General features: G+C 48.9%; 1 protein-coding gene across 3 annotated transcripts in view; it reads right to left on the bottom strand.

Moving 5' to 3' along the window:
- Positions 1 to 8306, bottom strand: part of Zhx3 (zinc fingers and homeoboxes 3) — a 112892-nt gene extending 104586 nt beyond the window's left edge. The window contains exon 1 of one of the 3 annotated variants that reach the window (XM_069989759.1): positions 8149 to 8306. The gene's annotated coding sequence lies outside the window, so the exon portion shown is untranslated. Of the gene's footprint in view, positions 1 to 1519; positions 1643 to 2030; positions 2283 to 8148 lie in introns of those variants that run through there. The other 2 variants (XM_069989755.1, XM_069989758.1) reach the window with 2 other exon arrangements.
- Between the last annotated feature and the right edge of the window lie 3525 nt (positions 8307 to 11831).

Genomic DNA, 11831 nt, shown 5'->3' on the forward strand with positions numbered 1-11831 from the left:
GTCTGAAGAAGTAAAGGAATCAATCATGGCAATACTCAGGGATCAGAGTTCTGGGTAGAGGGAACATTAAATGCAAAGGCAGTGAGCTGGAGTATACTTCCAATTTTTAAAGAACAGCAGAAATAGGTATGGCAGGCTGGAAGTCAAGAGAGGTGGACAATCTGGTAGTCCACAGCAAGAACTTGAAATATGACTAAGATGAAAAGCTACTGGAATGCTGTAAGAAAACTAGAACAATCAGGCTTACTTTTTAAATTGCTCACAAAGGGACCACAAGTCCCTATTCCTACGATCAAAACATATCCCCATAATCTAGTTACAAGCAAAAGAAAAAGTACATAAATAAAAATAACATATTCTGGTAGCATCTTTGCATGAAGAAAAAAATAAAACGTATACATGGAAACAAAAGACTGAAAAGATAAAACCCCAAACTGATTTACCAGGGTTAGTGAGACTGAGGTTTTTCCCATGCTTCTGTTATTCAAGTTTTCTATTAAACATAAATTACTTTGAAATGTAATAAATTACTTTTTAATGCTATATTTAAAACTTAAAATAAACTCTCTCCACTATGAGACTACCCTAGTCTAAAATCTTATTTCAATGTAGGAGTAAAAAACGTGGGGAACATTTTCCCCCAGATTACCACAGTTCCCAAGCAATGTTTGCTTGTTGTGAACCACTGCACAAATCAAGTGTGGCTGGATGTATCAAGGTCACAAACCAACTTGGTTAATGTTTATCATTACATAGTGACTCCCAGTCCTCTAAACCAACCTTAATACCATCTCTCCTAAGCCATTCTCATTCATTTCCTAAGTCTCTTTCATACTGATTTGCATGCTGCTTCTGGATTTTTCCACTGTATGTCTCCTAGAAACAAATCAAGCCCAAATAAGTTGTTCCAGCTAAATGAAGTGAGCTTTTGGCTTGTTCTCCATGATTGAGAATTATCCGGCAGGCAAAGCACCAATTTTTTTAGGACTCATTTTCTCTTAACTTTGAAATATTGCAATACCAAGTTACCACAAATGAAGGACATCAAGATAACGACCTATGAAAGTACCCGTATTTAAATAGAAACTGCCGTGATTCTTTTTCAGATTGAAAGTTTCTAGACAGCTCATGAATAAACATCTAGGATATCTACATAAATAGATGCCGTGGATTCACGAGACATACACAAAAACAGAAAGGAGTACACCCTCCCTCCTCCACTGCTTGACACTCCCCCCCCCCCCCCCGCCTCCAATCACACACCAGCTTCTCCCTGGGCACAAGCCCCGAGCCATCGCTGCTCAGAAATGCAAACCACCGGACTCCAAACCACTCCAGTTCGCAAGCACTCTCTACCTACGGTCCGTGTATCCCTCCCGCTCCCCACCACCGCTTCCAATAGGCGTCTCTGAATGAAGTGCAAAACTCTCTTCCCACGCCATTCGGGGCATCCGAGAACTCGGGGCCCACGTGTAGTGTTTCGGCGTGGGCAGACAAGGGCCCCAGGATTCTACTGTACCCCGAGTGGTTCGACTCCTGGGTTGCTTGGAGCTGAAGCTCTTTACACCAGAGGCCTGGGGCTGACCCGCTGGGCCAGGTGCCCCTCCGCGGACACCCCCCACTTGCCCTCCGTCACCCTTCCTGCTCCCTTCGCAACTGTGGGGCCACAGTGCACGGGGATCCCCAGGGCGCAGAGCCTAGTGTGTGTGTGGAGGGGGTGGGGGGGGGAGAGTGATGACAGACGGGAAGGGCGTGGCCTGCGGTGGGCGTGGCCCGGGTGGGTGGGGCCTGGGAGGGGCGGGGCTCCCGGCGTGGGGTTGGGGCCGAGGGGGGGGTTGCTGGCGGCTGACAGAAAGACTGGGGGGCGGCGGGCTGACGCGAGCCTCCGGGCCGCGCGGGGGCCGGGCCCGGCGGGAAGCAGCTCGCGCAGACACAGGGGCTGACAGGCAGAGAGACACACGGACACCGGGGACTGACAGCCGCGGGGGCACACGGGGGCGGCGGGCGGGAGGGCCGCGGCGGGCGCTCACCTGGCAGCGGCACTGGCAGCGGCGGCGGCGGCGGCGGCGGCGGCGGCGGCGGCACCGGCACCCGCGGCCCGGCCGCTTTCCCTGCGCTGCGGGCCTCCCTCCCTGCGTCCCTCCCTCTCGACGGGCGGGCGAGCGGGCGGGCTGGCGGGCAGCGCAGGCCCCACGGAGGAGGCAGCGCTGGCGGCGGCGGCGGCGGCGGCGGCGGCGACGCCAGAGCCGCGGACTGCTGAGCGGCGGGGACGCAGCTGCACCAACTGACTCCGAGCCGCTCGGCTCGGCTCGGCGGCGCTCGGAGGTTTTCGGCGGCGTTCGGCCCCGCTCGGGCCCGGCTGGGGGCGTGGCCAGGAGCCCCCCGCCCAGGTCGCCTCAGGCGCTTGGGGGCGGAGCTTGTGAGGGGGCGTGGAGCCCCCTGACGGCGCGGAGAAGGGACCTTGCCCCAGGCGCATGCGCGGGGGCCTTCCTGGCGCTCCGCTGGGAGGCCGAGGGGGCCGTGGGGAGGGGGAGGAGGATTGGGATGAGGGGGAAGAGGGGGTGCGGATGCTGGGGCCCCGGCTTTTGTACTCCATATCCTGGCCTTTCTGGAGGAGGGCTGCCCGAGAGAGGCCCCACGGGGATACGCTTTCGAAAGTACGTGAACTGGGTCGGGACCCTGGACCCCGCCGGCCGTGTTTCCAAACACCGCCGGCGGTGTTTCCAAACAGCCTTCCTTTTGCAAAGCCGAAGTCCCACTCAAGCTTGTGCATATCTTGCTTATGAAAAGTAACAGTAGCAAAAACAGACTTCTGATCCCCCACTCGCTTCCTTGGTATTATTCTGAATCTTCCGCTACTTGAGCTCTCAAGCACCGGCTTCCTCGGTTCCCGTAAGGTTAGCCTTGCGCCACCGTGTATCCTCCGAGGGTCCTGAATGCTTGTCACACGTTGTTGTTGTCTTTGTTGTTGTTGTTGCTGCTGCTGCTCGTGGAACCCAAGTCTGTAGCAGATATGCGCCCCCACCTTTAAATCCTATAATAAACAGAAATCTGTTGTTTGATACACCTGACTCCCCATCCCCAGTCTGTAATAATCCAGCAGATTGTTAATCGAGTGGCTTCAGACATGTTCCGCTCTCATCCATAAAAGGGCAATTAAAGATTAGTAACTAAGCAATAGAAAAGAGTGAAAGAATTAAATACAGCTTATATACAGCTTGCAGATCGCCGTGGTGTTCAAAACACCTGACTTTACCGGACAGGTATGTTGGTTCAGGTCTGAAATCTCAGGATTCAAGAAACAGACAAGAAGGTGTTAAATTTGACCGTAGCTTGGGTAAGCAAGATTCAGACCAACTTTGGTTACAAAGCAAGATATCTTTAAAAAAAAAAAAAAAGCTGACTTTAACCTAAGATTGCATTAGAAGCTTGACACTGGAAACCACTGAACCTAAACGCCAGCCTGTCGGTGACTCCAGCCAAGTCATTGTGTCCATCTTGGCTTCACTCTTCCTATCATATTCCACATTCCATCCAACAGCAGTCTGTCATTTCTACCTTCGGAACTCTCTCTTCCTGCCATAGAATATTGTAACTGTCTCCTTACCCATTCTCCCTGATCGCACTTGTGCTTTTCAACACAGCAGCTAGAGGGATCCTGTTAAAATTCAAGTCAAGTTAGCCACCAGTGCGTTACACCTGTAAGCCTAGCTACTCTGGAGGCTGAGATCTGAGGATCGCAGTTCAAACCAGCCCAGACAGGAAAGTCCATGAGACTCTTATCTCCAATTAACCACCAGAAAACTGGAAGTAGCTCTGTAGCTCAAGTGGTAGAGTGCTAGCCTTGAGCTGAAGAGCTGAGAGCGCCCAGGCCTATAATTCAAGCCCCATGACCAACAAAAAAAAAAAAAAAACTAAGTTACTTTCCCAACTTTCCTGCACACTTTACTAAAATATCTAATCCACATCCCTCATTCAGCTTCCACTTTCCCTCCCAGTCCTTGTGACCTCTGTATTAACTTTAATGCCCCTGAGGGCAGGAATTTTGTTTTGCTCATCTTTAACATCTGGGGCAAGGGCTGACATGTTCCTATATTCAATAAATATTCCTTGAATGAATGAGAATACATAGAAGCATGTTGTTCCAATTTATCTTCATTTATTTCACAAACTTTTCTAAGCATGTATTCTGATCAAAGTAAACAGAGATATGTAGCTTTGTAGATAAACAAATCACTCTCCTAACCATAGAGGAATTCCATACCATTAGACTAACATTAGATAGATCTGCCAACTGTTTGGGGAAGCACACTGAAAGGCACAATTAATAGTATATAAGAGAGAATAGAAAGGCTTTCCAGAGGAAGTTCTGGGACTGGATTTGAAGAGCTTATCACAAAGCGATTACAGACAGAGGAAACAGCATACATTTAATACCAGGGTTGGGAGGTATTTCACAAATTATATTTGCCCAAGGAGGCAAATTATTTTCCTCTAAAACAGTAAGTTAAGCAGATTCCAGGCGATCCCTATAATAATGTCACACACACACACACACACACACACACACACACACACACACACACGCATGCGCGTTGATGTGATAAAATTACTACCTAGCCTCTATTTTATCGAATGGGCTATGTCTGTAAATGGGAATGTATAAGGAAAGCTTCCCCCCGCACTTCCGCTCCCACCCCCTGCAATGGTGAGGCTTGAACTCAGGGCCTGGGCACTGTCCCTTAGCCTCTTTGTGCTCAAGGCTAGCACTCTCTGGGGCTGGGAAGGTGGCTCAGTGGTAGAGCACTTGCCTTGCATGCATGAGGCCCTGGGTTCGATTCCTCAGCACCACATAAGCAAAAAGAAAAAAGCCGGAAGTGGCGCTGTGGCTCAAGTGGTAGAGTGCTAGCCTTGAGCTGAAGAGCTGAGGGACAGCGCCAGGCCCAGAGTTCAGGCCCCATGACCGGACCCCCCCCCAAAAAAAAAAAAAAGAGTTTCAAGGCTAGCACTCTACCACAGCACCACTTCCAGTTTTTTGAGTGGTTAATTGGAGATAAAGTCTCATGGGGACTTGTCTGCCCTGGCTGGCTTCAAAACAGAATCCTCAGCTCTCAGCCTTCTGAGTAGCTAGGACTACAGGTGCCTGACTAAGAATACATTTCTTCTGGACAATGACACTCCTTCCCCCTCTCTCTCTCCCAGTTTCCCCCTCCCATCCCCACCATAAGTTGTATAGTTCATTTTCAACATGGGTTTTTCCCAATTTTTTTCAGAGTTCCTAAATACATTATTATAATTGTAGAATTATAATACACATACCATTTAACTACTTTTTAACTAACAGATGTTAAACATCTGTCTGCTTGAACACATACAGATATACTTCCTACTTGGGGGATAATGGATATATTCATTATCTTAACTGTGGAGATAATCTCACAATTGATACTTGTGTCAAAACTCAAATTATATACTATAGGTATGTGTGGTTTATTGTGTACCAATTGTACCTCAATGTACCTCAATGGAATAATGATGTCTTATATCCCTTACTATTTTCCCAATGTAACACTAATTTTCTTCCGTGCTATTGTAGGTGCATTTAATTCTGGCTATTTATGACTGAGAAGAATGACAAGGCATGCATCTTCTATGTTTTACTAACTTGTTCCTCAGGGTTTCCGTTGCCTTCGGTTCCTCTATCCATGGCCATCAGTGTAAAAAATAAAATAAAATAAAAAGGGCTGGGAATGTGGCTTAGTGGTAGAGTGCTTGCCTAGCATGCATGAAGCCCTAGGTTTGATTCCTCAGTACCACCTACACAGAAAAAGCCAGAAGTGACACTGTGGCTCAAGTGGTAGAGTGCTAGCCTTGAGCAAAAGAAGCTCAGGGACAGTGCCCAGGCCCTGAGTTCAAGCCCCAGGACTGGCAAAAAATAAATAAAAATAAAAATAACCTCCTGTATATCTTCTTATGGATCTGAGCAAACTTTCTCATCTATAGTCCCAGAAGCAAAATTACTGCAGTGGGAGTCCTGTGCATACTTTAGTTCACTAAGAACTAATACTTGTCTATTGGTCAGAGGAGCTGATCTAGTTGGGAGTCCCACAAGCTGGGCCAGTCTCCTCATTTGGGTTTTCCTACCTTTCATGCTGCAAAGACAGAGGGGACATCTTGGTTCCTGGTGTTCTTCCCCACTACACTTCAACTTGGTATTAACCTTACACCTACTGACAAATAATTCTTTGAGCCAAGGCATAGGGCTGTGGATATTTCCAAGCAACAAATGGAATTTCTTTTTTTTCAGGAAAATATTTATATTTCATACAACATGAAATGTTTCAGTTACATATTGTGGCATAATTTAGTGTCTTTAGACAGTTGTTGATTGTGTGGTTCTGTCAGTCAAGTTGGTTTTACTAGATAGTTCTTAATGGTGTTTTCATGGTTTTATAGTTGACTACAAGCTTTTGAGTGCAGTCATAGGGAAGTTCAACTGGGCTGGACATGACTTTCTCAATTTTGTGTTTGTTACTCATCTAGAATGGCTGGAAAGCATAGGGCAGATTTAGAATCTCTTTTCTTCTACTTGGCTTTTATACATGACCCAGATGGAATATCTTATCTACTTCTACTTGTTTTCTAAATCATATTTGGGGGAAGGGGAAGTGTAGGTTAGTGATGGGAGGTCTGGATTGTGTTTTTACTGAGTAATGTGTGTGTGTGTGTGTGTGTGTGTGTGTGTGTGTGTGTGTATGTGTGTGTTTGGTACTAGTACTAGAGCTTGAATTCAGGGATTCTTGCTCTCACTTGGCTTCTCTTTTTCTTTTCTCAAGACTAGCACTCTTCCACTTGAGCTACACCTGCTATACTTCTGGTTCTCTGCTGGTTAATGGGAGATAAGAGTCTCATGCATGTTTCTGTCCCAGCTGGCTTGGGGCTCAGATCTCAGCCTCCTCAGTAGCTAGGATTATTTACAGGCATAAACCAGCACTGCCTAGTACCGAGTACTTTTGGTAGGCCTCAAAGGTACCAGCTCCATGAAGGAACTGGTTCCTTGGTACTTGGGCCAATGTCTTAAGCAGCAAGGAATGTAGTGACTCAGCTAGTCACCCAGGGACACCTCAGTGAACAAGGCCATGGGAAGGAAGTCATTACACAGACAGCTGCACTGTAAAAAACAAAAATACTCCACACACCAAACTCTATGAAGCAGAGTGGCTGGGTGTCCTATGACTCAATGGGTCTGCTTCTGCCACGTGGCTCAAAGCTCAAGATACATATGCAGCTCACAGCCCTGGCTTGCTGCTGACTGCTGCCCTGAGTCTCTTGAAAAACTAACAGGATGAAGCCCCCAGGAAAATCTGTGACTCCTTTCTCCCTCCACCTTTCTACTCTGGTGGTTGTTCCTCTCTCTGTCTCCCTTCTCCTTGTGTATTTTAACACTCTTGCCTTAGGGAAGAGGGGGAAGAAACTGGAATTTGTTATTTCACACTTGCTGACAACTTGGCCAAGGCACAAGGTCAAAACACTGGCACCTACAAAGGCACTCCAGGGCCAAACAGACACCCAACAACAACAAAAAATCCTATTCCCTGGGAGGCAGGGTCCAGAGTCCTGGGGAAAGCGGCTAGTGGTAGCAGCAAGGGACAGAGACTTCCAAGCAGAGGGAAGACCATCCAAGATGTGGCTATCCACTCACTAATATTCACTGGAGACCTGTTACATGTCAGACACTGGTCCTGAAACATATACCTGAGTGAAGACAACTCAAGCATCTTATCCTCAGAGGGCTTACATTCCTATACAGATGGATTTAGAGCCTTGATGCTGGTGGCTTGTGCCTGTAATCCTACCTACTCAGGAGGCTGAGATCTGAGGATCAAGATTCAAAGCCATCCCAGGCAGGAAAGAGTCCATGAAAGTCCTAGCTCTAATTAACCACCAAGAAGTCTGAAGTACAGCTGCTGGTTCAAGTGATTACGCTCTAGCTTTGAGTATAAATGCTAAGGGACGGTGCCCCAATGCCGGCATAAGACAACAACAATGTTTTGGAATATCTGTTTAAGTACAGAGCACCATGATACACCTTCCTTGAGCTTCAAGGCCTGAGGGGACATGGCCCACAGGGAGGTGGTCTGTACCCACCTAAGAAGAATAGGAGGTCCTCTTGTTGAGAGTCAATGCATGGGGCGATCATTGAGTCCTGAGGAATTTTTAGGACACAGAAAGCTCCACATCATCCAGTAGTTCGTGATCTGCCAGCATTCCCCTCTAAACTGAAAAAAAAAATCACAAACGAATTTTTTTTAAAAAGCTTTGTTTCCCCAAAAGGGCAGTTAGGGCCCCATTCCCCCACCCCCTCCCACCGAGCCCACTGGGCAACTTGGCCTCAGCCAGCATTCAAAGCTCCTTTGGCAGGCATGGTGGATGACAATGGAAGTCTCCTGCCCTCCAGCGGAGACTCCAGCGGATCTTTTTCTGGGCCAGTCTGGGAAAGGCTGAGAGCCCTAGTGGATGCACAGCTGTAACAAACAAAAAGCAACCAGGCCACTGACTCAGAGCTTGGATTTACTCAGGCTTGTGAGGGAGGGGCGTGGCCCGTGGGGGCGTGGCTCCGGGTGAGCGGGGCTTCGTGGACAGTGTTACTTACTCCAACCCCAGGGAGGACTTGGCTTGTACCCGGCTTGCTGCTCTGAACCTCTCACCTGTCCCCATCAGCTGATTCTCTGCGGAGGCTCTGGAGGGTGGAGCTCTTTTGATGTAAGAAAAGGGGACGGCCTGGCACCCCGCTCCCCCGACACACCCCAGCTCTCTTTACACCTCTATCCTCCATCTTTCCCAGTGCTTTTCCTCAAAACGATCTTTTCCCTGTGCTCTGAGGGCAGGGAATTTTATAGTCTGCCCCCCGCCCCCGACTTCCCACCTCTAACACTGAACTCCTTCCAGCAGCTAGCCCTGCATGGCCTTAGTAACAAACTAGTCTCCCTTGTCTTCATCTAATTCCAATTTAGGCTTAGATCTCTACTTGGGAAAGCTTTCTGTGATCTCTCTCACCCCGCTATGGACCTGGCTCAGTCATCTTTCATGGTATTGCCTGATAGCTGTCTGTTTACCCTCCCTGTCCTGGGCGCCCAAACCATAAGATCTCGGGAACCATGGCTGGTGCCTGGCCCAGCCTGTTGTCCATAGACCATAAGTAGCCTGCCTGGGGGCTTCTGCTTGCTTTATTCCTCTGCCATGGTGAGTGACTACCAACTTCATCTCTTACAGTGGCAGATCTCAAACTAGAGCACATAATAGAATTGCCTGGGTGCTGGAGGAGGGGAAAGGGATTTATTAAAATACAAACGTGTAGTCCTAGATACTTAGGAGGCTGAGATATAAGAGGACCACTTTTCAAAGCTAGCACAGGCAGAAAAGTCTAAGAGACTCTTATCTCAATTAACTAGCAAAAAGCTGGAAGTCCATGAAAATCTAATCTGCAATTAACCACCAAAAGAAAAAAGTAGAGCTGTAACTTCAGTGGTAGAGCACTAACTTTGAGCATAAAAGCTCAAGGACAGTGCCTAAGCACTGAGTAGGAGCCCTAATGTCAGCACCAAAAAAAAAAAAAAAAAGAATAAATAAAAATACAGACTGCTGGCTCAGCCTCTAGAGTTTCTAACTCTGGTAGGTCTAAGAGGGGGAGGGGAAGTGAGAATTGTTTTTTGTTTTTTTGCCTGTCCTGGGGCTTGAACTCAGGGCCTGGGCACTGTGTCTGAGCAGCTTTTGCTCAAAGCTAGCACTCTATCACTTGAGCCACAGTGCCACTTTCACCCTTTTCTGTTTATGTGGTACTGAGGAATCAAACCCATGGCTTCATACATGTTAGGCAAACACTCTACCACTAAGCCACATTCCTAGCCCAAGAGAATTGGTATTCTTAACAAATTCCCAGGTGCTGAGCACTAGTCTCTTCGTTGATAAAATGGGATGGGTGCAGTTGCAGTTCTGGGTTTGTGAGAATCCAATTGAGACAATGCAAATGAAAAACAACATAATGTGCACCCAGTGGGGGTACTCCATAAGCATTAGCATTATCTTCTTGTAAGTGGGCAAAAGACATGCCAACTAGGGAAAAGATGGACAGGAGCAGAAGTTGGAAAGGCTCCAAGCAAAAGAGCTAGGATCTAGCAGCCAGAGAATCCCGCTTGCACTGTGGAAGCAGCTGGGAGCCACGCAAAGTTCTGGACTTGGTTAGTGACAGATGGAAGCTGAATGTGGAAAGACTGGGCAGGAGACTAGTGCTAGCCCAAGTCTCATGTGCTAGAGACATGGCTGTTTGGACAGACATAGGTTTACTAGATTTAGAAAACAAAAACAAAACAAAGGACTCAGTTAACTCTGAATTTAGATGAATAATGAATCCATGTTTAGTATATCCCATAAATCATACTTGTTATGTGTTTGACATGGTGTGTAGTTGTAGTACTGGCCACTCAGGTACTTACTGTACCCAGTAAGATCCTGTTTCAAAGAGAAAAAAAAGTTGCTTGTCTGATGTTTGCAGGGTTTTGCTGTCATACAGAAGGGTCATTTGTAATGACTCCCAGGTCACCTCTAACTGTTCTGCTCCCAAGCTTGACTCTGAGATGGAAGCCACGTACTGCCTGGGTTCAGGACAGATACTAAATGACTTTTGCTAAAGTAAGGACACCTGAGTGTCCAGTCACTCAGCCTCTCATTGCCCAGTACTCTCTACACCTGGCTTTTTTTTCTTTCTCCTTTCCATTCTATCTACGCTTCCAAGCCAGATTTCCTTCTTGCTTCCTTCACTTCCTGACCCTTCTCAGCGCATCCTCCTTGTAGGAGCCATACATCCTCATGAGTGGTGGGAGAAGTCTTTGATCCAGGGAAGGCAAAAGAAGCATAGATGTAAAGGGAACAAACCGTTTCTCGGTTTGGGCCTTGCCCATGGTACAGGAACCCAGAGGTACCAGGCCTCTCCCCTCTCCCCTCCCCCTCCCCTCTATTTGCCAAGGGGAGAGGAAGCCGGGTCGAGTGAGAAGGCTGGGTACGGTGCGCCCTCTGCTGGCCAGTGTAGGCATTGCTCCTTCACTGCCCTTCCACGAAGGAAGGCCCCGGGTGGAGGGAATGAAGAAACAAACATTTGTTGAACGCCGGCTGTTTGTCAGGCACTGTGCTGAGCTCTTGTGTAGTTTAAACAGCAGACATCGTGAGTGCAGCTAGGGCAGGAGGGTATGGACAGAGACAACACACAGAGGCGGGGGGGGGGGGGCAGATGAGAGCAAGAAAGAGAGCAGTGTGGCTTTAATCAAAGTCAAAAATGAATGACAACTGTGGGCTGTGCGCGCACAGGGGCCCGGCTAGACGGAGGGCTGAGGGATGTCAGGGAAGGCTGCCCCCCAGGATGGGAGATTTGAACGCCATGCGCCTCACAGAATCGTTTCACGCTCTGTGATCTCGGAACCCTAGCCAATGGCAAGACCGGGGGGGGGGGGGGGAGAGGAAAGCATTTGCCCGCGATCACCGAGTGAACTTGGAAACAAAGCCAGGAAGACCTGGGTCGGCTCCGTTCCAAAGGCGCCGCTTCTGCGCCCCGCCCCGTTCCCGTCTGAGGAACAAGGGGCGGGGCCGTCGGGGCGCTGGGCCAAAGGGCGCCTGGGCTGGGCCGGGCGTGGGGGCGGCGCCTGGCAGGCTGGCCCCGCCCCAGCCTCCGTAGGAGAAAGCGCCGTTGGGCGTGGGGGCGGGACGGGGGCGGGGTCTCCGGGGTGGGGGTGGAGCCTAGGCGCGGCGTGGCCCGCGGAGGCGGCACCTGGCTGGTGGAA

Source organism: Dipodomys merriami, unplaced genomic scaffold, assembly GCF_024711535.1.
Source record: "Dipodomys merriami isolate MVZ:Mamm:240054 unplaced genomic scaffold, mDipMer1.0.p SCAF_39, whole genome shotgun sequence".
In the NCBI taxonomy this organism is placed as follows: domain Eukaryota; kingdom Metazoa; phylum Chordata; class Mammalia; order Rodentia; family Heteromyidae; genus Dipodomys; species Dipodomys merriami.